At 36.0% G+C, this 21,668-nt stretch overlaps 1 non-coding gene and 1 pseudogene across 1 annotated transcript; one reads left to right on the forward strand and one right to left on the reverse strand.

Annotated features, from left to right (window-relative positions):
• Positions 1–1,707: 1,707 nt before the first annotated feature.
• LOC145660981 (glucose dehydrogenase [FAD, quinone] pseudogene) overlaps positions 1,708–21,668 on the reverse strand; it is a 28,187-nt pseudogene continuing 8,226 nt past the window's right edge.
• On the forward strand, positions 7,155–7,229 carry TRNAR-UCG (transfer RNA arginine (anticodon UCG)). The gene has a single exon. It is a non-coding gene; the product is annotated as a tRNA-Arg (tRNA).

Raw genomic sequence — 21,668 nt, forward strand, 5'->3', positions numbered from 1 at the left:
ATTGAGGTTTTCAACTATCAGTTTTAAGAAAATATGCTATAACTTAGAATTAAGTGGGAGAAAAGTCTGGTATGTAATTTGGGTGAGGTAGAGTTTTGATCCCGAAACACTATCGATCATCTACGTATTGAAGATACTATTGCTTGCCACATTTTTCCATGTGGTTTATCAACACGTTCGCAAAGAGTTTTTTGGACATTTCCATCTAACCTACATAGTTACCGTTTTACGAGACGTATGACTATTGGTTCAATAGGTCGTCATTTACTCGTAAGTATCCATAAATCGGAAGAGACGTAGAAACTGAAGGATATTATACATCTCATAATTTTAGAATGATATGATTTATACGTGACATAAAGATAGTAATGAAATTCAGCATAATGTATCCTTCCGCTAACGCTTTCTGATAACTTATCCTTCATATAAACAACAAAATGTCTTCACGAGTTTTCGTAGCATATGGTCTTTATCGAAGTAAAATTGTAAAATGCAGCGCAGTTTTGCAAGAAGTTCACACATTTTTACGGAGCAATGTCCCACATATGATGGAAAGAATTCCAACACATTCTGCAAGGTGACTATCGTCAACTGTAAACTGTCAAATGGTGATTTACCTGCGACTCCTACACTGAAATTTGATTCACTAATGCCATCTTGTACCAAAATATTCAATACCTTTTAAGAATACCTGATGTTTTCTCACTTTCTGTATTGTAGATACATTTATGTTCCAAAATTGCATCTCGCAAATGAAAGAATCTTTTTCTTCGAATAAATTATTTAATCCACATCAATGGACCGGCTCTACTAAATTTTTTTTACAGTTAAACAAATACAAATTCAAATTAAATGTTATTGTGGAAATGGTCCTGAGTTACATTTTAGGGGGTCAAATATTAGTGATTTCGTATCAGTGAACTCACTGTAAAAGATACACATTGCTCTTTCGGAAAAATTAAATATCTTTCAGCTGAACTTTCAGTGTTAAAACTATGTTATAACACACGAAAATAATAACAATATAACATCATTCTGAAAATGGTAAGAAAGATTCAGTTCAAATTCATGAGGGAAGGCTTATAATTCGGGCGAATATATAATGAATCTAAGTTTTATCCCTGTACGTTACTTTCAACTTCCTTCTAACTGTTGAACTCTCTGGCCAAGATTTATTTGGGACGGAGAGCAGTTCAACGATAATATATTTTGTATTTATTTATCAAAGAGTTCATGAATAACTGTAGTAATTGTAATACTCTGACAATATCAATTTTATTTAATTCGGCTTATTTTGTTCCCTCCTTGTTTTGTGCAACTTGTCCGCTCTCTCCTGGTTACCCAAAGCCTATTGCTGCGTCAAACATTGCTTACTCGAACATACCTCTTCCAAACTTGGCTTCCACTCTCTTACAGTAGTCAACACTTTACTTTTGCATCTTTATCTCCCTAGGTCGTGAAGGGGATTCTTTTAAATGCAGTTGGGTGAGTCTCAGATCCGCATTGGAACGAAGGTAGAATGATAAAATGATCCTACCCACACTAGTCCGCCCAGTTGGTAGGAGATGCCTTTGTGACTACGCTATTACACTTGTTACAACAACTCAAAACTTGTATTTTCTTGGGGTTAGAGACTCAATTCTCTTCACTAGAATCGCAACTTGTGAACTGTAATGGGACGTAAACGTCAAATTCAAATATATGTTAGATTAATAAATGTTTAGTAAAATCAAGTTATTCGCGCAGCGGTTCACTCTCAATATTTACTCTAGAGGCCATGATACTTCATTTCGTGAATTTTATCTTCATTCTAGAGGCGAAATAGAATTGGATATTGATGAATAATCCATGCGTATAGTGTCTTACATTAGCCAACTTTTCACATTTAAGGAGACAAATTAAATAATATTACCTTCCGTTTTACATTGTTTCAGTTCGTATTGTGAATTCACAATCTTTTAGTTCACCTTTTATCTTGTAGACAATTATTTCCTATTAGGTATATTATCATTTTTATTACTACTATTTACTAAGTAACATGTATGACACCACTTAACGCCGTATAAGTTCATAATATCCTATAGTTTCATACTCCTTACATGAAACATACCAATAAGTGACACAACGGAATGCATTTTATTAAGAAATAGGAACTTGAAGAAAGACTGAGTCTGTTTGCAACTTGGGAATTCGGATTACTCCCAATAAAGAAGTCCTGGATATGTATGTGTTTGTTGGCAATCCTATATTAAGATTTAGTATTAATATTGTTTCGAGATAATCTATACTATTACATAGAAGAGTAGAAGTGGCTGACTCATCATCGTTCAGGATACTACTAGGGATCACCAATTCTGAAATTTTTAATTTCCGGAATCTGAAAAGTAAAATAGGAAACATTTCTGAAATCAGAAAAAATCGGAATTGTCATCCAAGTCTAGTCTCAAATATGCAGCATGTTAATGTATTATTTTAAAAATAAATGAAGGGTACAGAGAAAACCATCAGTAATTTTCTTCGAAATTTAGTTATTTGCTTCAGTTTGCGCAGCGCAACCTTATGCTGATCCAAAATTGAGAAATAAAAAAGAAAGTCTTCGCGGCAAAGATCTTTTCAGGTCGAAGTTTTGGTCTGCTTGAAGAGGACTATGGCGTGTGAAAACTTAAAGTTCATTTTTAACCGTTTGAAAGATAAATGACGTTGATGTTTTTTCCTAAACTTTTCAAATATAACATTTTCAGAATCTCTTCCTTCAACAAATTTGATATAGATACTTAAAATTTTAGTACTGAAATCAGAGGTAGAGAATACAGAAAACTAGACTTGTTACTACTACATACACGTAATATATTTTATGCACAAAACAGTTTCTGGACTAAAACATTAGTCTCAGTTATTGTTCTTATAAAAATAGTTTGGCTGATAGTTATGTCCTGTTACGTGCAATATGAACCACAATTAAAATTACTCGTGTGCAAAAAGAGTTCGCAGAAGCAGTTTGACTACGAAATTACTCTACCTTAAGAAGCTCGAAGGTTTCTTATCGTTGAAACAAAACATTGCCATTACATAATATTTGGTGATGAGCTAGTCACATCTGGATAAATATTACACAATTCACGAAGATATCGCGTATATACTGGTAATATATCCGTATTCTTAGTGTTTCCAAAAGTCTTTAAGATTCGAATAGAACTCTATACACACCAATCACATTTTCCATGCAAGCAACGTATTCTGTTTATCTTATCTCGATTTTATTATCCATATGATATTCGGATGGGCACAAAAAAGTCTGATTTAGTACTCCACAGGTCTGATTTTCTGACTCCAGTCTCCTGGTTTAAATGTTATGTGTAAATTGGGTTGCTTCTGTCTATGGGTTTGTAATTCCAGTAAAAATGTTGGATCCGTCCTAATGGAATTACAGTACTCAAGGGCGGAAATATTTATGTGATTGATGGTACAAAATATTGGTTTATAATGAAAGTACACTTGCCGAACAAAGACATTAAAAAACATTGTCTTTGTATTCGTGTATTAAATTATTAGTGAAAATCACGTCATTGGTTTTGTATTATTACATCTCTTACCAAACTAGTTTATATAAAGCTCTTAAAATACCAATTCTTACTCTTGAGATACTATAACTGGTGAAGATTCAGTTTCTATTGCATATTATCCTACAGCATGAACAAGATTCTTCATGTTAGCACACTCTTGTAACTTGATTTAAGTAGTTCTGACTTAATTTAAGTAGTTCTGACATGCATTTTACATCATGAAAGCAACAGCGATAAAGATCTATTCACAATAACTTATTCACATTTTGACTCTTAATTCTTACAAATTGCATAGTAGGATCCAACTTTTTACACGTGCATAACTAATATTCATCATTCCCTGACGTCTCTTGTAATCCTTTGTAATTGCCTTTTACACACTGAATAACTATATTTGTATCTGTGGAGCAAGGGACAGAAGTTTTATGTAAACAGTTTTACTCACGAGAATCGATACCGATCGAAAATTTCATTTTGAATTAAAATGTGAAAACCTACATTAAAGTAGTTTTTGAATTCCTAAGGACAAGATGAACTCATGATTGATTTGCCTCATAATGTGTTCTTGTTGTAATTAAAAATATTTAAATATATTCGAAATACTAATGATAATAATATTTGTATCAAAATGAGTTACAGTACGTGTATCTCAGGATTCTTGTCTTCCGTTACTTACGAACATCTGAATAAACATTGATTCAAGAAAACATGAAGTTGAGAGTTAAAATCCTGACCAGTCATCTTTAATCATGTCTGAACCCTTTTCACCTATCATTATTGTTGGAGCATTAGTATTACTACTGGTAAAGATAGGCATAATAGACGCGTCGATTACACGTAAACCTTTAATACCATGAACTCGAAGCCTGCTGTCAACTACACCGTTATCACTTCTAGGAGCCATTTTACAAGTTCCTGTATAATGGTTTGTAGCAAATGTATGATGCTGTATAACACAAATGAAGTACTCACGAGTACCAAATTGGTAGTTTTCGCAACCAGGCAAAGGCTCTTTAACTACCCGGGCTCCAATAGATTTAAGCGCTTTTGTATCCTCGAGTTTTAGACAGAATTTAATTCCCTCTAATATTATTTCTAAATCATATGGGTCGTCAAAGTAATTGGCAAAGATCAAAGGATGATCCCAAGGGTTAGTAGATTGAAGTCGAATGTTTCCCACGCTACGCAAATGCACTGGAACTGGACTTATAGCAATTCTGTTAAAGTACGCTAGTGGTTCAGAACTTTCATATTTTATCGAATTATTTTCATACTCATCTACAAGTGGAACTCCCACTAACTGAATGTCAGGATAATCTAACTCTTTTGAATATTGAGAATTTATATACCCTATTATAGTGCCTTTGTTAGTAGTCGTCAAAGGTCCTTTGCGATGACTTTCGTATTTGGTTTTGTCACAAGCTTTTCTTTTCGATGATGGAGGATATGTTGCTGTTTCATCAATTTGAAAAAGAACTCCTATTGTAGTAACATGATTTCGTAAATTATCACCAACAGGAAGATTTTCGATTAGTGGTATACCAAATTCCTTTAAGTGATCTTTAGGTCCTATACCAGATAACATAAGAATTTGTGGTGAACTTACTCCTCCAGCAGAGAGAATGACTTCTTTGTCAGCGATTGCTACATAGGTTCTACCGTTTTTCTGAAACTTAACACCTTGGGCACGCTTCTTTTTCTTATCAATGAGTATTTTTGTAACAAAAGAGTTTATCGAGATATGAAGATTTCTTCGTTTTCTAATAGGATCGAGAAAAGCTTTATTTGCGCTATACCGCTCACCCCCAGCACTAGTAAATTGTCCCAGCATAACCCCGTATTGATTTTCTCCATTCACATCTCTGTATGGAACACCGAGTTCTTCAATACCTTCTATGAAAGCAGCAGTATTACAGTCAGTATAATCAAACCGTTGAACAGGAAGATATCCTCCTGTGCCATGGTAAGGAGAATCTGCATATTCTCTGTTGTCTTCAGATTTTATAAAATATGGAAGAACATCTTCGTACGTCCACCCTATATTTCCCATTGCTGCCCATCCATCAAAATCTTTCTTGTTTCCTCTAGTATAAATCATTGCGTTAATAGTGCTGCTTCCTCCCAGTACTTTTCCACTAGGCCATGGACATGTTTGATTTGGCATTGACAAGCATACGTTATCTTGAGGTACAGTTTGATATTTCCAATCAATATAGGATCCTCGTAAAGAATTTTGGTACGCAGGAACTTCGGCTACCTGAGGTTCTTCTCCTCCTGCTTCTAAAAGCAAAACAGTCCATTTAGTGTTTTCTGTAAGTCTGTTAGCAACAACTGATCCAGCACTTCCAGCTCCGATTATAATAAAGTCATAATGTTTTGTAAATCCTATTATCTTGAGTGTAGATGTTTTATTATTTTCAGCTAATCTTGAATGTTTAGTATTAATAAGATCATTATCTGATATTTGACATTCTTCTTCTTCTTCTTCTTCATATTTCTTATTGCAATTTGCAGATGCAGTAATGGAATCAGATTTCCCAGAGTTCGTGATGTCTTGTATTGTCGATTCTGTAAATAGTATTTGAAAGACAAAAGTTAAGTTACTGTTAAACACTTTTAATATACTATCAAAGTTACTTCAGTTTTGTTAATTAACTACTACTAAGTTTTAACTACGAAAGTATGCAATGTCGTAATTTATTTTTGTTATATTTGAATCGACGATTCCAGAAATAACTCGAGTCACATTTTTCTTGATTTTGGTTTATGAAGTTCTCCGATTCTCTGGGGATATATGTAATTTTATTGAATAAAAAGGGGAAGTGTCAAATGTATTGGAACGGCGTAAGTACAGAACGTGAGAGGATTGTACACCTTGATTTCAATAGATTTTTCTAACTATCTCGAAACTACACAACGTGGACTCAGGTTGTTTCTGTAATCATCGATTCAATTGTATAGGCTAAATATTATAAGAATGTCCTATATAGTTTTGCCAAAAATAATAGTTTTGTATTATTATCTTAATTGGGTTGTATCATTTTCTCTAGGAAAATAACATTAAAATTAGGGTCTATATGAAGAGAAATATTATTGATAGAATGAATAGTCTTTTCTATTTATCATATTGTAGGGGTTTTCTCTTACTCGAATGAGCTACAATTCTTTCCGATATGAAAATAAAGCAAGATTTATATTATTGATAAACATATGCGACATAGTTTGGTGTAAATCAATAGTGAACTTTGCCCCCAGTTCATAGTAAGTTAAGTAGTAGTTCATTGATGTGTAATTTGGAATTTAGTTCATACGAAGTTCACCATTCTACATCGCAATTGGGGCTATGTATTTGAGTATGTTTGTGGTTCATTGCTACCATCTTCAAATCCACCCAGGTTATTTAAATATGCCATACCTGTACCATGGAGAACATAAATTTTTCTTTACAAATTAATTTCTAACATTCTCCAAAGCAACCCGAAAAATATTAATAGTGCACTTGGACCATTCGTATCATTTGCCATTGATTTCCCAAATGTCGTCCCGGTGGCACAGCATTAGGAAATGAAAAGAAATCTTTAAGTTTTACGTGGCCCCGCGTAGCGTAGTGGCTAACGCTCTCGCCTTCGGTGCGAGCGGCCCCGGGTTCGATTCCCGGTGGGGTCACTCGGTCGAAAAAGTGTAACAGCTTTTTCAGGCCAGCCACCCTGACTGAGGGTTTCCTGGGTTTTCCTCATTCACACCAGGCAAATGCCGGGGTGGTACCTAACTTATAGGTCCCCGGCCACTTCCTTCCTTTCCCAATCCTTTATTCCTTCCCTTTCCCCGGATTGTGTGCTCGCCAATTGACGTCATCCCTCAAATCGCGAAGGGCTAAATGGCCTTAGATGCCGAAAGCCCAGAAATATAAATCCTAAATCCCTTTAAGTTTTACGTCCCACGATTTTGCCGGCTAGGCTAAAGGAGACGATGATGATGAGAAATGAATGAAATGGTGAAATGAAGAAAGTGGAAGGAAACGAGAGAACCCCGAGGAAACCCACGCACACGGTGTTTGTCCACCACAAAGTTCACTTGCTGGGATCGAACCCGGGACCCCAAGCACCAGAGGTGAACGCTCTACCACTGAGCGCCCGCGGCCTCTACATTAGAAAATGAGTACCATGGGACCTGACCAACATCATATTGGGATGCAACTGTTAGCTACACAATGGAATCGGTCCTTCGGAAAACTGCAGACAAATAGGTAAAATTGTCTTCATAGCTCAGTTAATCCTAGAAATGGGGATATTTCTAACCTATTTGCACCGAATTTAAGTTACATTTGCTGCAGGTGTTTCCATTATTTTGATAACAATTTGTATATATTGACAATACTTGTATGCCCCTCTTCCCTGGAAGAAACGTTTTCGTCCCATGGACCTGTTTACCATCGGGTACTTTTATAATTCAAACCTTAATAACCGAAAGTAGATTAACAACGGTGGCTAATCTTGTAGCTTTGAGAGCTACTTTTCATTTCAGAAATCACTGGCATTGTACTTAACCTGTATACTACTGTAGCTCCTCAAGGAATCATAAAATAATAACAGTAATCAATAAAATACGAGTAAGACTCGAACGACGGCGTGTCACCTCTCACGATTAGCCGGTCGACTAGTAGACTCCAATCGACATATTGGCCACCCCTGGATTATAAGAACAATCATTTCTCGATTAGGTTGATACAGCATATAATTTGCTACTGTGGGTTTGTTCGCGGAGATGGAAGTTTTGATTAATAGAGATTTCCACTAATTAAGAAAAATAAAAGAACAGCGTGGGGAATAAATAAATAAGCATATTTCTTTTCTCTATATAATATTAACGAATTAAATTGACTTCAAGCTTCGTATAGTGAAAATGACTCCGCGTATGTTGTTCTGGAAGTGATGTAGTAGTACCCAAGAATTTGAGGACATACTGCAAAACTACATATGATAATTGAAGACTTTGGGGAAAAACCATTCAAGTCCAAAAAGTGAAAGTATAAAGGTGATAGCTTCACAAGGGATTCTCTTCATGCAATTTTCTTCAAACTTGGCACACATATACTAGACCAAAAATAAATCGACACGCATTTTTTTTTGTTTCCTTCGGAAAATAGCTTAAAAGAGGCAAAGGGACCCTTTTCAAAAAAGGGTCCCTTTGATTAAAAGGGCCACTTTAAAGAAATAAAACTCTGTCGATGCAAAGATGACTTCAAAGTAGGAAATACGTGTTTTGTCGTTTTTGCGAGAAAAGGGTTACAAGGGGCAAAGCCCCCTTCGAAATCACAAAGAACCCCGCACAATCCTTACGGAAATTGGATTTCGGCGGAATTGCTTGAAACCGTGATATGTTGTAGATATTGTATTCCTAAGAAAGTCTGAATGGACACAACCACAAATCACTGATGATTTGGCCACTACAGGGTCACTTTTTTGAAAACAGCCGAAGACAACGACATTCTGGATTTCGGTAAAACTGACTAAAACCGTGATACGTTGTAGATATTGTGATCCTCAGAATAGTCTTAATGGGCATAACCAATAATCATTGATCGTTTGACCACTACAAGGCCACTTTTTTGAAAGCAGCCGAATATAATGATATTCTGGATTTCGATGAAAATGACTGAAACTGTGTTGTAGATGTGATCCTGAGAAAAAAAAAAAAACTTTCAATAGGCATAACCACGAATCACTGACCGTTTGGCCACTACAGAGCCGCATTTTGAAAACAGCAGAATGTAACGATATTCTACATTTCGGTGGAATTGTTTGAAACCTGATACGTTGTAGATATTGTAATCCTGAAAAAAGTTTCAACAGTCGCAGCCGGCAATCAATGACCATTTGCCCACTACAGTGTCCTTTTTTAAAAAGAAAAAAACAGAAGGTAACGGTATTCTGGATTTCGGTAGAATTGCTTGAAACCGTGATATGTTGTAGACATATGTTTTAGATGTTGTGATCCTGAGAAAAAGTCTTAGTAGGCACAACCACCACTCACTGACCGTTTGACCACTACAGGGTCGCTTTTTCGGGAACAGAAGATAACGGTATTCTGGATTTTGGTGGAATTACTTGAAACCGTGATATATTGTAGATATTGTGACCTTGAAGAAAAGTCTTAATGGGCACAACTACCACTCACTAATCGTTTGGCCACTACGAGGCCACTTTTTTAAAGCAAGCAAAGAGTGTGATGTTCTAGATTTCGGTGAAAATAACTGAAACTGTGATGTGTTGTAGATATTGTGATCCTGAGAAAAGGTCTTAATGGGCAAAACAACTAATCACTAACCGTTTGTCCACTACGAGACCATCGTTTTAAAAGCAGCGAGCCAAAGATAGTGATATTCTGGACTTCGGTCAAAATGACAGAAACTGCATTGTAAAAAATCGTTGTTATTTCAGCGACATGCATATGTGTTAACCAGAGATGGAGTGGGTCAGTGGGTCAAGTTTTCTGAGTGGGTCAGTGGGTCGTGGGTCAACAGCATGTGACCCACTGTGACCCACCACCTACCGTGACCCACTGCGACCCACCACCCACCGAGACTCACTGCGTCCCACCACCCACCATGACCCACTGTGACCCACCACAAACCATGACCCACTGCGACCCACCACCCACTGCGACCCACCGACTCAGTATGATCTACCGACCCTCTCTGCTCACTGCATTGTAGACAGGATCTTCTGAAGACTGGTAAACTTGTCTTCGTTTTACTTTCAAGACCTTCATTTCCCTTCCTTTTCCACTTGTTTCTGTCTACTTACCTGAGGTGAGTATATCTAACCAAGTGAAAAAAGAACTTCAGGCACTTTTGGTATTGATATTTCTAATAGTAATAATAGCAATAGGACTTACACTACAACTTGGCTTTCGAGACCTGTGAGTTTTTAGAGCTAACTACTGGAAAAAATACATTTTTGAATCACTGTAATATATAAATTATTATATAAAAGATTGAATGTAACTATGTGTGCCGAATCATCACGGTCAAATTGCAAAGTCAAATGAAATTACTTTTGGTATATAGTTAGGCCTTAATCCAAACTGGGATATTATATTGCTTTTATTATAATGCATAATATCCTAAGGAGGTAGTGAGGATCCGAATTTTTGCGAAAAAAAAAATGAGTATCTCGCAAGCCGTTAAACTTACGGAGCTGAAATTCAGTGTATTAACTCTTTATTGAAAATAAACAGAATGTGTCTTAGCATTTTTTAAAAATTCTCCTTTATGGGGGGGGGGACTTTCTATATATGGAAAATTGGTAGTGAGTTGGTTTGTAAAAGTGATCGAAAACGATCGATGTTATTTAAGAAAAAAAAATCAGAAACAAAAAATAAAGGGTAAGGGGGAAAAAGAAGGAATGTCACAAAACTACATTTTCGAGAAAACGGCGTTTTAACATTGAAAACCGTGTAAAAAGAATAGGATTATTAAATCTTTCGCCCCACATTTTTACATCTAGGCATGCATGGCATATACAGTCAAATAGTACCAAGAGTCGCCAACAGATAGGACAAAGCACCCGAAAAAGCACATACATGGACATTCCTTGTTGTTTCCCCTTACCCTTCAAATACAGTGCTTGGCTTCATATATCCATTGTTTTCTGCTATAATAATTGCTGAAGCTTATGTTTATTATATGGAGCGCTTACAGCACAGGGCAATCAACCCATAAAGTTGTGAGAATAATAGGCATAAAATTTGTACTGTAAGCTTAATTACACGGAAATTTTAAGTTTGGATTGTACGCATAATTGTATGGAAAATTTTACACTTTTTTCCCCTTTACGTTGGTCTACTTACTTTGATTTGGAACTTTGAAATTTCATCCTTTTTTCCACTGAAAAGTATTGATAATTCAACAAAGAAATAATTATACTATGATAATTTAATTGAAATTCATCCTAATTTGGCACATGGCAAACAGCAGTGTGGTAATTGAAGTTGAAGAAGGAGGGAAATTCTCATTCACCTCTGAACACTTTCCAGGAACCTCGTTCCCTTTCGCTTTCTAGACGGGGGAGGGAACTTGATAATGGTATCAAACCTTCATATGAAATTACAAAAAATAAATTTGTAAACAAATAAGAAATCATCAGTTTATCAGGCTTTAATTGATAATTTATTCACAAGATTCCCTATGGAAGGTGTGGTAGATGAAGTTTCTGTTCTACATGGGTCGACTGACATAGTCGATATGGGAAAGAAGATGTATGGTGATAGAGAGATGATATATCTTGTTGAGTATTTCAAACCTGACTAAGAAAAATCGTTATCAGACTTAAGTCTAACAAGTAGATTGTCGATGAGAAGTCGCAGAAATCGGGTAGAAGTATTATCAATTTCTACGACAGAGTGCGAACGGGGATTTCCCCTTATGGATTTACAGATGACTGATATTAGAAATAGACTAAGTGCTCAAACATTGTCTAACTTGTTGCTCATCATTGTTGATGGCCCACCGCTAGACAAGTTCAAAGTAGACGAGCTAGTTATTTCTTGGCTGAAGGATGGACATCATTCCACTGCGGATGATTTACCACCAAAAAGTTACCAACAGGAAATAAATCCGATTTCAGATTTGTTTTAAGGTGGAAAATTACGAGTTACGGAAAGTGTATACTTGTATTACTAATGGCTTATTTGTGTTATTCAACTTTGTACCTAATTTTTAGTAAGTCTCATCTTTGCTCATAAGTCTCATGTTCATAATAGTTGCAATTATGAATATTTGTAACTTAAATTTAACGTGGTGTTTTAGTGATTACACAAATTACAATTATGAGCATACTTTATGGAGATGCTCTCACATAGGGTACCCGAGCACCTTTATACACTATGAAAAACTGATTTTTTAAGTCTTTTGTGAGAAAAATACTGTGAACTGAGAAACCATAATCTTTTCCATATTGTACAGGGTTATTTTCCCTGCGAATAGAAGTTTCTTGTGGAGTGCGTTCAGAAATTAACACTTGCAAGAATACTCTCTTAGTACAAGTATATTTTAGGCACACACTAATTTCCCCCCCCCCCCACCTCGAACTGTTTCAATTTCCTCACTGACAAACATTACCATTTTATATCGTAAAGGTCAGATCCACCGTCATTGTATCCGAGTGGTGCTTGAGCGATTGACTAGAAATTCAAACTCCGATTAGTGACAATTTCACAGTCTTGTTCAATTACAAGTGTAAACTCTTTAGTCAGTTCAGAAGAGGCCGTGGACCGTGTTCAGAGTTGATGACGATGGATTTTGGTGAGTCAGAATAGGTAAAAGTGGATGAGAGAGGTTCATGGTGGGTGGTGGGTCACGGTGGGTCAGAGTAGGTCACGGTGAGTGGTGGGTCAGTGTGGGTGGTGGGTCAGAGTGGGTCACCGCGGTGGTTGGTCATGGGTCACGGTGGGTGGTGGGTCAGTGGATCGTGGGTCACGGTGGGTGGTGGGTCAGTGGGTCGTGGGTCAAGTTTTCATTGACCCACGCCAACTCTGGTGTTAACACGATTGTGTTAAAATATAACACAAACAAGTGGTTAGAACAACTCACTCTCCATTTGGAGTTGTGTGTCAAATGCCGGTAGTTGAAATGACACACAACCTGTGTGTTAAATTAACATAAGTGTGGAATCTTCGGTGTTGTTTTCTGCGTGATTGCCAAATATGTTGGGCGTCTAATTATAAAGCCTTATCAATTGAAGCTATAGAAAAATACAGTAGAAAGAAATACTTAAACAAATTCAGGTATACGCAAAATTTCATCTTCCACATTTGATGCATTTATTGCTTCTTTTTCTAAGAGAATGTGTACTAGAAGCAACAAACGCATCAACTTTATTATATGGCAATTGGCGTCGATCATTTGAAAGTGAATATGGAAGAACCATGAAATAAAGTAAATGGATACTCGTCATTTTCTTATAAAATTACATGGCGAGTAGATTTTATCTTATCCCAAACGGTTATCGTCGAATATATGATGTTAAAGGAGCACTCTGATTAGCCAAATTCAAAAGATCTCAACAATTTATCCTTCTACAAGCGACGTATTCTTCATCGCATCCATGGCCAAGTCGGAAGAGCACGCGGCTAGTAATTGAAAGGTTGGTGGTTTGTGCCCCACCCGCCACTGGAGTACATTTTTTTACTTGTTTAAAATGTTTTTTTTTTTTTGACTCAGCATAATGTAAACACATTACTCATATAGGTGATTTAACATATTTTGGGGGAGTAATTTTGTGGTTCATTAACGCTTACGGCACGGCTCAACACCGGTTGTGTGTTAAAGACGTAACACACCCCCTGTGTTAAACGCCAACACCGCGGGGTATGTGTTGAATTAACACCGCATAGTGGTAGTCCCGCTGGAACCACTGCCGTGTGCTAAAATTGAGTTGAATTAACACAACCATTTTTTACTGTGTGTGATATTTTGTAGATGTGGTCATTCTGAGAAAATGTCTCAATGGATACAACCACAAATCAGTAATCGTTTATCACTACCGGGCTATTTTCAAGAAAACAGCCGAGTATAGCAGTGTTCTGGATTTCGGTAAGGTGAGTAAAACTAAGATACGTTGAAGATCTTCTCATCTGACCGTTTGGCCACTACAGTTCGAGATTTTTAAAAACATTCGGGTATAACGATATTTTTGATTTCGGTGTAAATAAATGGAACTGATATGTTGTAGATTTCGTGATCCTGAGAAAAATTAGTCTACGCCTTTCCAGGGTTTCCATTTGACCCGCAGGATGAACATCTGAATGGTTTCTATGCTTAAATGATATTGACAACTATTATCCCCATCCCTTTTCCGGGTTGTGGAATAGGACTTTTCATACACATCTACCAAAATTCCAGAATATCCTTACCTTCTGCTGTTTTAAAAATGTGGCCCCGTAGTTGCCAAATGGTCACTGATTGGTGGTTGTGACCATTAAGAGTCTTTCTCAGGATCACGATATCTACAACATATCACAGTTTCAGTCATTTTCATCGAAATTCAGAATATCACTATCTTCCGCTGCTTTCAAAAAGTGACCCTGTAGTGGCCAAACGGTCAGTGATTCGCGGTTGTGCCTCTTGAGACTTTTTCTCAGGATTACAATCTACAACATATCACAGTTTCGGTCATTTTCATCGAAATCCAGAATATCATTACCTTCGGCTGCTTTCAAAAAAGTGGTCCTGTAGTGGTCAAACGATCAGTGATTGGTGGTTATGCCCATTGAGACTTTTTCTTAGGATCACGATATCTACAACATATCACAATTTTAGTCAGTTTTACCGAAATTTAAAACGTCGTTATCTTCGACTGTTTTAAAAAAAGTGGCCCTATAGTGGCCAAACGGTCGGTGATTTATGGTTGTGCTCATTGAGCCTTTTTCTCAGGAACACCATACCTACAACATATCACGGTTTCAGGCAATTCTACCGAAATTCAATTTCCGTAAGGATTGTGCGGGGTCCTTTGTCATTTCGAAGGAGGCATTGCCCCTGCAACCCTTTTCTCGCAAAAACAACAAAACCCATATTTCCTACTTTGAAATTATCTTTGCATCGGCAGAATTTCGTTTCTTTAAAATGGCCCTTTTAATCAAGGGCCCTTTTTTTAAAAAAGCCCTTTGCCCCTCTTAATCTACTTTCCGAAGGGAACAAAAATACGTTTTGATTTGTTTTCGGTCTAGTATACGTGTGCCAAGTTTGAAGAAAATGGCATGAAGAGAAACCCTTGTGCAGGTATCTCCTTTACAGTTTCATTTTTTGGACTTGATAGTTTTCTGCCCAAAGTCTTCAATTTGCTACCTACCAGTTACATTAAAGAAAAGTTACTCTTGTGTAAACCGTAACACTAATGATTTAATTAGACGAGTTTGATAGACACTATGTTCTCCTGCTTCTACGATTACAGAGACCTACTTCAATTATGTTACTACTTACTTATTAATTTCCTCACTGTATCCAATATGTAATTATTTATCATGCAAAGTGTAATGATAATCAAATCGTAACGGAATCAAATTTATTACGAACGATTTATCTGCAAATTAGCTTCCACTATCTATGTTAAGTTACACTGACTTCCACTTTATGTTGCTATTTCATGAAATGCAATTTAAATAATGAAGCCAATATTACTACTACTTTACACTATGCGTAAAATATACAGGACACTCACAACGCATGTTTTAAGTTTGAAACATACAGTTGATTTTATATTGCAAACTCTAATGATATTAACCTAATTCACAAATCAAATAAAACTAGATTTGTGCTTAAATACCTTTATTTACATTCGATATTCGAGAAATTAAATGAAAATTTTCAGTTTCATCCAACAATTGTGCTGTGCAAGCTTAAAAAAAAAGTGACAAAGAGAACGAATAAAATGGTGGAATGAACATTTGGAACATTTGGTGAGAAAAAGAACAATGAAATGGCGTAATGAAAGTGGGAGAAAACGAGAAAAACTAAAAAGAGCAACGCACATGGTATTTGTCCAACAACAAAGCTCACTTGGCGCGAGCTAGGGTCGAGCCGGGGACTCCATACACCAGCTGACTGATCCTGAGTTATCTATCATTGATCCACTGCCATTCCTTACAGAGATTTATAATCAATATAATTACTAAAACTCTACACTCAAGTAGCAACGAGCAGTTCACTTATCTCTTCGTATAAAACAAAATGAAATTAGTTTAACGTTCTAGGATTATGCCCTTTAGGCTAAGGGAGACGTATGGTTACTGAAAGTGAATAAGGATGAAATTAAATTTTTGTGCTCTCCCATTGAAAATCGAAACAAAGGCACACGCGCTAGCTACTAGACCAGCGGGGAGGCTTACTTCTTCCTCATTCTGTTCATTTCCCTCACATTATGAGAGGCTCTTCGTGTGGGTAAGAACCCAATACAAATGCTGTAGTACTTTTTGTATTTTCTCCTTTTATTTAAGCTTCACAGTAATCGATATTAAGATGGATCAGTTTTCAGAAATCCTTCTTCAATAACTATATAAATATTCATTGAGTGCACCTAGGTAGTATCGTATATTGATATAATTAATGCCGTTTCGCACTCTCTCTATCCTGGTCAAAGGCAGACGTGGACTGGATAGAATCTTATGAGGAGGACCAATAAAAGTGCATTTTCTTTTTTCTTTCTTTGCCGGGGGGGGGGGGGTATCAAGAGATCCAATATATTTCAGGCCAAAAATTTTTTGTAGGTCTTATATCTGGAGAACTACATATAGAGTAGCCAAACCCAAATTATCACTTAAGTCAGTATGATGTGTTTATCCGAAAAAAAAAAACGAAAACTCGATTTAGGGCCCGTTCAAAAGCTTTGTGGTCCCTGATCAAAAGAATCCAATATATTTCATGGAATCAAATTTTTTTTGTATGCCTTATATCTGGAGAACTACATCTAGCGTAGCTAGACCCAAACTATCACTTAACTCAGTATGGTGTGCTTATTCCGTAAAAAATAAGAAAAATTCGATTTTGGAGCCGTTCAAAAATTTTTTGGCTCTGATCCAAAAAATCCAATATAGCTACTTCATCCAATCAAAAATTTTCTTGTACGCCTTATATCTGGAGAGCTACATATAGAGCAGCCAAACCCAAACTACCACCTAACTCTGTATGATGTGCTTATTCCGATAAAGAAAAAACGGAAACTTGATTCAAGGGCCATTAAAAAATGTTGTGTCCCCTGATCCAAAAACGAATTATTCGCCAAGATCGCAATGTTTTGATGCATTGTTTTCGATCGTTCCTAAAATTCTTGGCCAGGATCGCAATCTTTTGATCCATTTTTTAAAACTCATTCCTAAAATTCTTGTTATAATAGAATTCAAACGGTATTTGTTTCCTTGATACTATTACATGTTGGAAAGTGAAGAAATATTTTCAGGAACACTTTATATCAATATTTTAATTTATTTTTTGCATTTAAAAAGTAAATTCACATTTTATAAATTCCCATTGAGTTATAGAATTAAGGTACTTATTATTCAATTATGCTATTTTCATGTTACTTACCCTTTTCTAGAATGATACAATGAGCTAAAACTGTCAATACAAGGATTGAAAGTAATAATTGAACGATAGATTCCATTATTGAGTTCTGCACAATATGCTTCCGGTACTAGACGGATTATTACTAGGCCTGACCGTTACAGAACGTAGTTTTTTTTTATACGCACAGGTTGCAATTTTTTTTGTGTTACACTTGGAAATTGATATGTTTACACGTGCCTGTACTAACTTGACTTTAAATATTTATCTTTTATTTGTAAATGAGTGTTTTACTTTATCAGTAGTTATTCTCATCCGATTGTTGGTATCGACGAGAAACTCAAGATTGGGGAAGTTTGTTGTTTTCAGACTCTGCTTATTACATGGTCACTGATAGTATTAAGGAAAACTTGCAATCACACTGATAATTGTTGTGTTTTGATGTGTGTTGTGAAATATATAGAAAGTCAAGAAAATATTTTAGGAAGCGGCCAAAGAAAGAAAACTTTAGGCCGGTTAATACAAATGATGAAAAACAACAATTTACAAAATTCTTATCATACTAACATGGGAACCTCACAAGAAGTCAATGAGACATCGGAACCAATTAACTCGTTAGATAGTCCTCATCATACTAACTATCAAACTCAGAAAGCTAATCTCCAAACACAAAAAATAATTCGAGAAAATCGCCGTTAACTTTCCGACAAATGAGGGAAATTGAATGATTCTGAACATAAAGTATGTATTATATTAACATGCTTAATTGAATACTAAAGTTGAATTGATTTTCAGCAAACCACTTCTGACAAATTTGTCTCCAAACTTTACCACCTGAAACATCCGCAAAACAATCATGAGTTTTACAGTATGAGTCGAAAGTCAGATGGCAACCTGACACTGAAAAGGCTGTTAGATCAGGGTCTACATTGATCGTATTTGATGTTTGGGGGATCTGGCAGGCTCAGAAACACAAGAAACCACTATGTCCACCATGTTGGAGACCACCATCTTAAGCTTTAAGTACTAAAGTCGGCTTGCGCCGCATGTTTTATATGCATAATTTTCACAAGAGTGCAATGCCGTTGACCATTTTGTATTAACACTAACCGTTTACTGTGTTTGTTCTGTTGGTCACTCATAGCATATGCTTGAAATAACCACCCTCTGCAGCGACGGTGTATAACACACGGATGCACGGTAGTCAGCAATGTTCCTGAACTCAGGATAGCACGCGGCTCCATTTGCAGCACAAAATGCTGTAAATTTTTGATCTGATGATGTACACCATGGCTTAAGATAGGTGGTCCTACAGGTAGAAGTCCAGTTGCGTTAGATCCACAGGGCATGGTGACCAGTTTATCGGTACCTGCCAACCCGATCCTCCTCTTAGGAAACTCCTGATGCAGGTTGTTTAGCACAACGTTGAAAAGATTACTGTTGATATATGTCATGCAAATATAAAGCTGTTAGTTCGTTAGATTACTGTAGATGTGGTATAAAATACAACTACCTTTAGATAGTAATATGTCATTAATGTATCATTTGCTTGAGAAGCCTAGTATAATCCAATCCTTCTTCATACAGTTAGGTCTGGCGTCTTCATAACAGGCGAATGTGCAATCTAAATAAAATTTTTATCTTTATATTAAATAATTAATTAAATTATTTGCCATATGCATTAGCTCAAAATATGTATCCACTATACATATTCCATTTACTGTATAACTATTAATATAGTATTTAACTTCATTTAACAATTGGCAACATTCTTTCCTGTTATTACACACAGATTCTACGGTCACTGTAATGAAAAGGCTTAAAGTATAGGCTTACAAAGAATTATGTAGAACAGGATCCTCATAAGCACAATAATATTGTAAATGTAGCTATGCCACAGTAGGTAATTAACGTGTTTGAAGTTAATTTGTTATCTGCTTCTGACTCATGCTTTATCGTCATGTACAACAAGCAGAATACGAATAAACATATCAATTTGTGTAAAATTCCAACATGAAAACAAGAAACTTGCAATTTTGGGTTATTGAAAACATTTCGAGTTAGTAGTTGCGAATTCTAGATTTAATTAGTGGCATGGCTATGCAGTAGCATAGGAAAAGGGGAAGCAAAGCTTCCCGAAGATTTGCTTAGTTCAACATTTTATCCATCTTTCTATCTATCTATTCACCTCCCTTGCGGGAGATTTTAAAATTAAAGTCACAGCACTAAGGCCAAGTTGACTGCTTCACTAAAATTGTTTTAAATCTTCTTGTTGCTATTATAATTGTAAAAAGATGGCCCGTTCCAAAATGGACGAATTGGCCTGTTTCAAATAGTTCTGTTTCCACACTAGTTTGTTATTGAAAAAGGAAGGCAGAAGCGTAGAACATACAAAAAATTATGTAAAACACTATAAAAATTGTAATGCACTATATTATGTCCAGAATGGAAATTGTTATTAATAATTAAATTGAAATAATTAAAGAGCATGACGCTCTATGATGTACAACATTCTACGCCATCTTGCCAACTTATCCATCTTCGTAACCCACAAAATAAATATTTTCAGATAATATATAAATTAAAATTAATATTACTTAGAAAAGAGCCACTAAATATTATTTTCTTCAAAGATAACTTTACCGAGTCATTAGCACAACCAAAACGTATTCAAACATTAAATTATCCTGTATTTAAATTATAACATTCACTTCATCTTAATCAGAAGTATTCAAGGTGAAGTATTATATATGAAAATCGATTTTCTTGTGTTTTTGTTTCAATACGATACAGACCAACAACCAAATTCCTGTAGTATTTTCCATTAGAGTTTTTATCGGTGCAGATAGATAATATGTTGGTTACATCCTTAATGTTTCTCAACATCAAAATTTATATTGGTGAACTGATGATTCATGAACAAAAGAACAAATAAATTGAAACATGAAATAAATATATAATTAAAAAAACAATGAAAACCCATTAACAACAGCATAGTTGTGATGCTGGAGCATAATATGTGACTTCTGGCTGTGGGGTCAACTTAAACATGCTGTGTCCAGTGGCCCGATTGCAAATTTAGCTGAATTGAAGACATAGATTACGCAACTCATTCACAACGTGATGCCTGAGGCACTATGATCTGTTGTGGAGCATACTGTTTATCGGTTTCAACTTGTGGAAGGAAAATGGTGGACAGCATATTGGACATGTCTTACGCAAGTCTACCGATAATTAATATGCGGTTTCATTGTTGCTTTTTATGATGGTTTTTGCGTAAGGACAATTACAAACCGAATCATTGTGCTTTTTATGCGGTTTTGGCCTAAGGATAATTATAATTACAAACCGAATCATTATGTGCTTTTTATACGGTTTTTGGCCCTAGAACAATTAAACACCGAATCATTATGTGCTCTCCATGCGGTTTTTGGCCTAAGGATAATTAAAATTCGATTTTCCCATCCAGGGTGACACGCCGTGGTTTATGGGCTTACCAGTAACAGTACCACAGCTGTTGAATGATTATTTTAAGTCATTTTTTCCGTCACAAAACCGAAACAATCATGCACATTAAACAGTACAGTTGATTTAATGTGCAACTTATGCGAAAGCTGTCGAATTTCGTTTCAAAATTTCACTTGTAGCCGAATTCTCTTTCGTTATGCCGCTTAAGCATCATCCATTAATACAATTTGGAACTTTTCTTTTCTTATGCCATACCATTTCAACCCCTCCTTCTTGAAGTATATTCAATTAAAATTTGAAGACATTCTGACCAGTGTTTTTTTTTTTTTTTTTACAGCATTTTGAAGTGGAACTTTAATTATAGTTACCCTGTATACTGGCTAAGTTTAGACCGTCATATAAGGTGAGTGGCGAAGTGTTGGAGTTCGCCGAAGACCAACACTAACAGAAACACGTGAAGGTTTGGGAGATTCGCTAGTGAATGCGATTAGAGTCCGAATTTCTGGACTTTCGTCGGGAACAAGATCTGTTTGAGTAGAAACATCGGATGTCTGTGTTGTCGCACTTTTACGAGAGGT

The sequence above is a fragment of the Thermobia domestica genome, chromosome 9, assembly GCF_964235325.1.
Source record: "Thermobia domestica chromosome 9, izTheDome1.hap1.1, whole genome shotgun sequence".
Lineage (NCBI taxonomy): Eukaryota > Metazoa > Arthropoda > Insecta > Zygentoma > Lepismatidae > Thermobia > Thermobia domestica.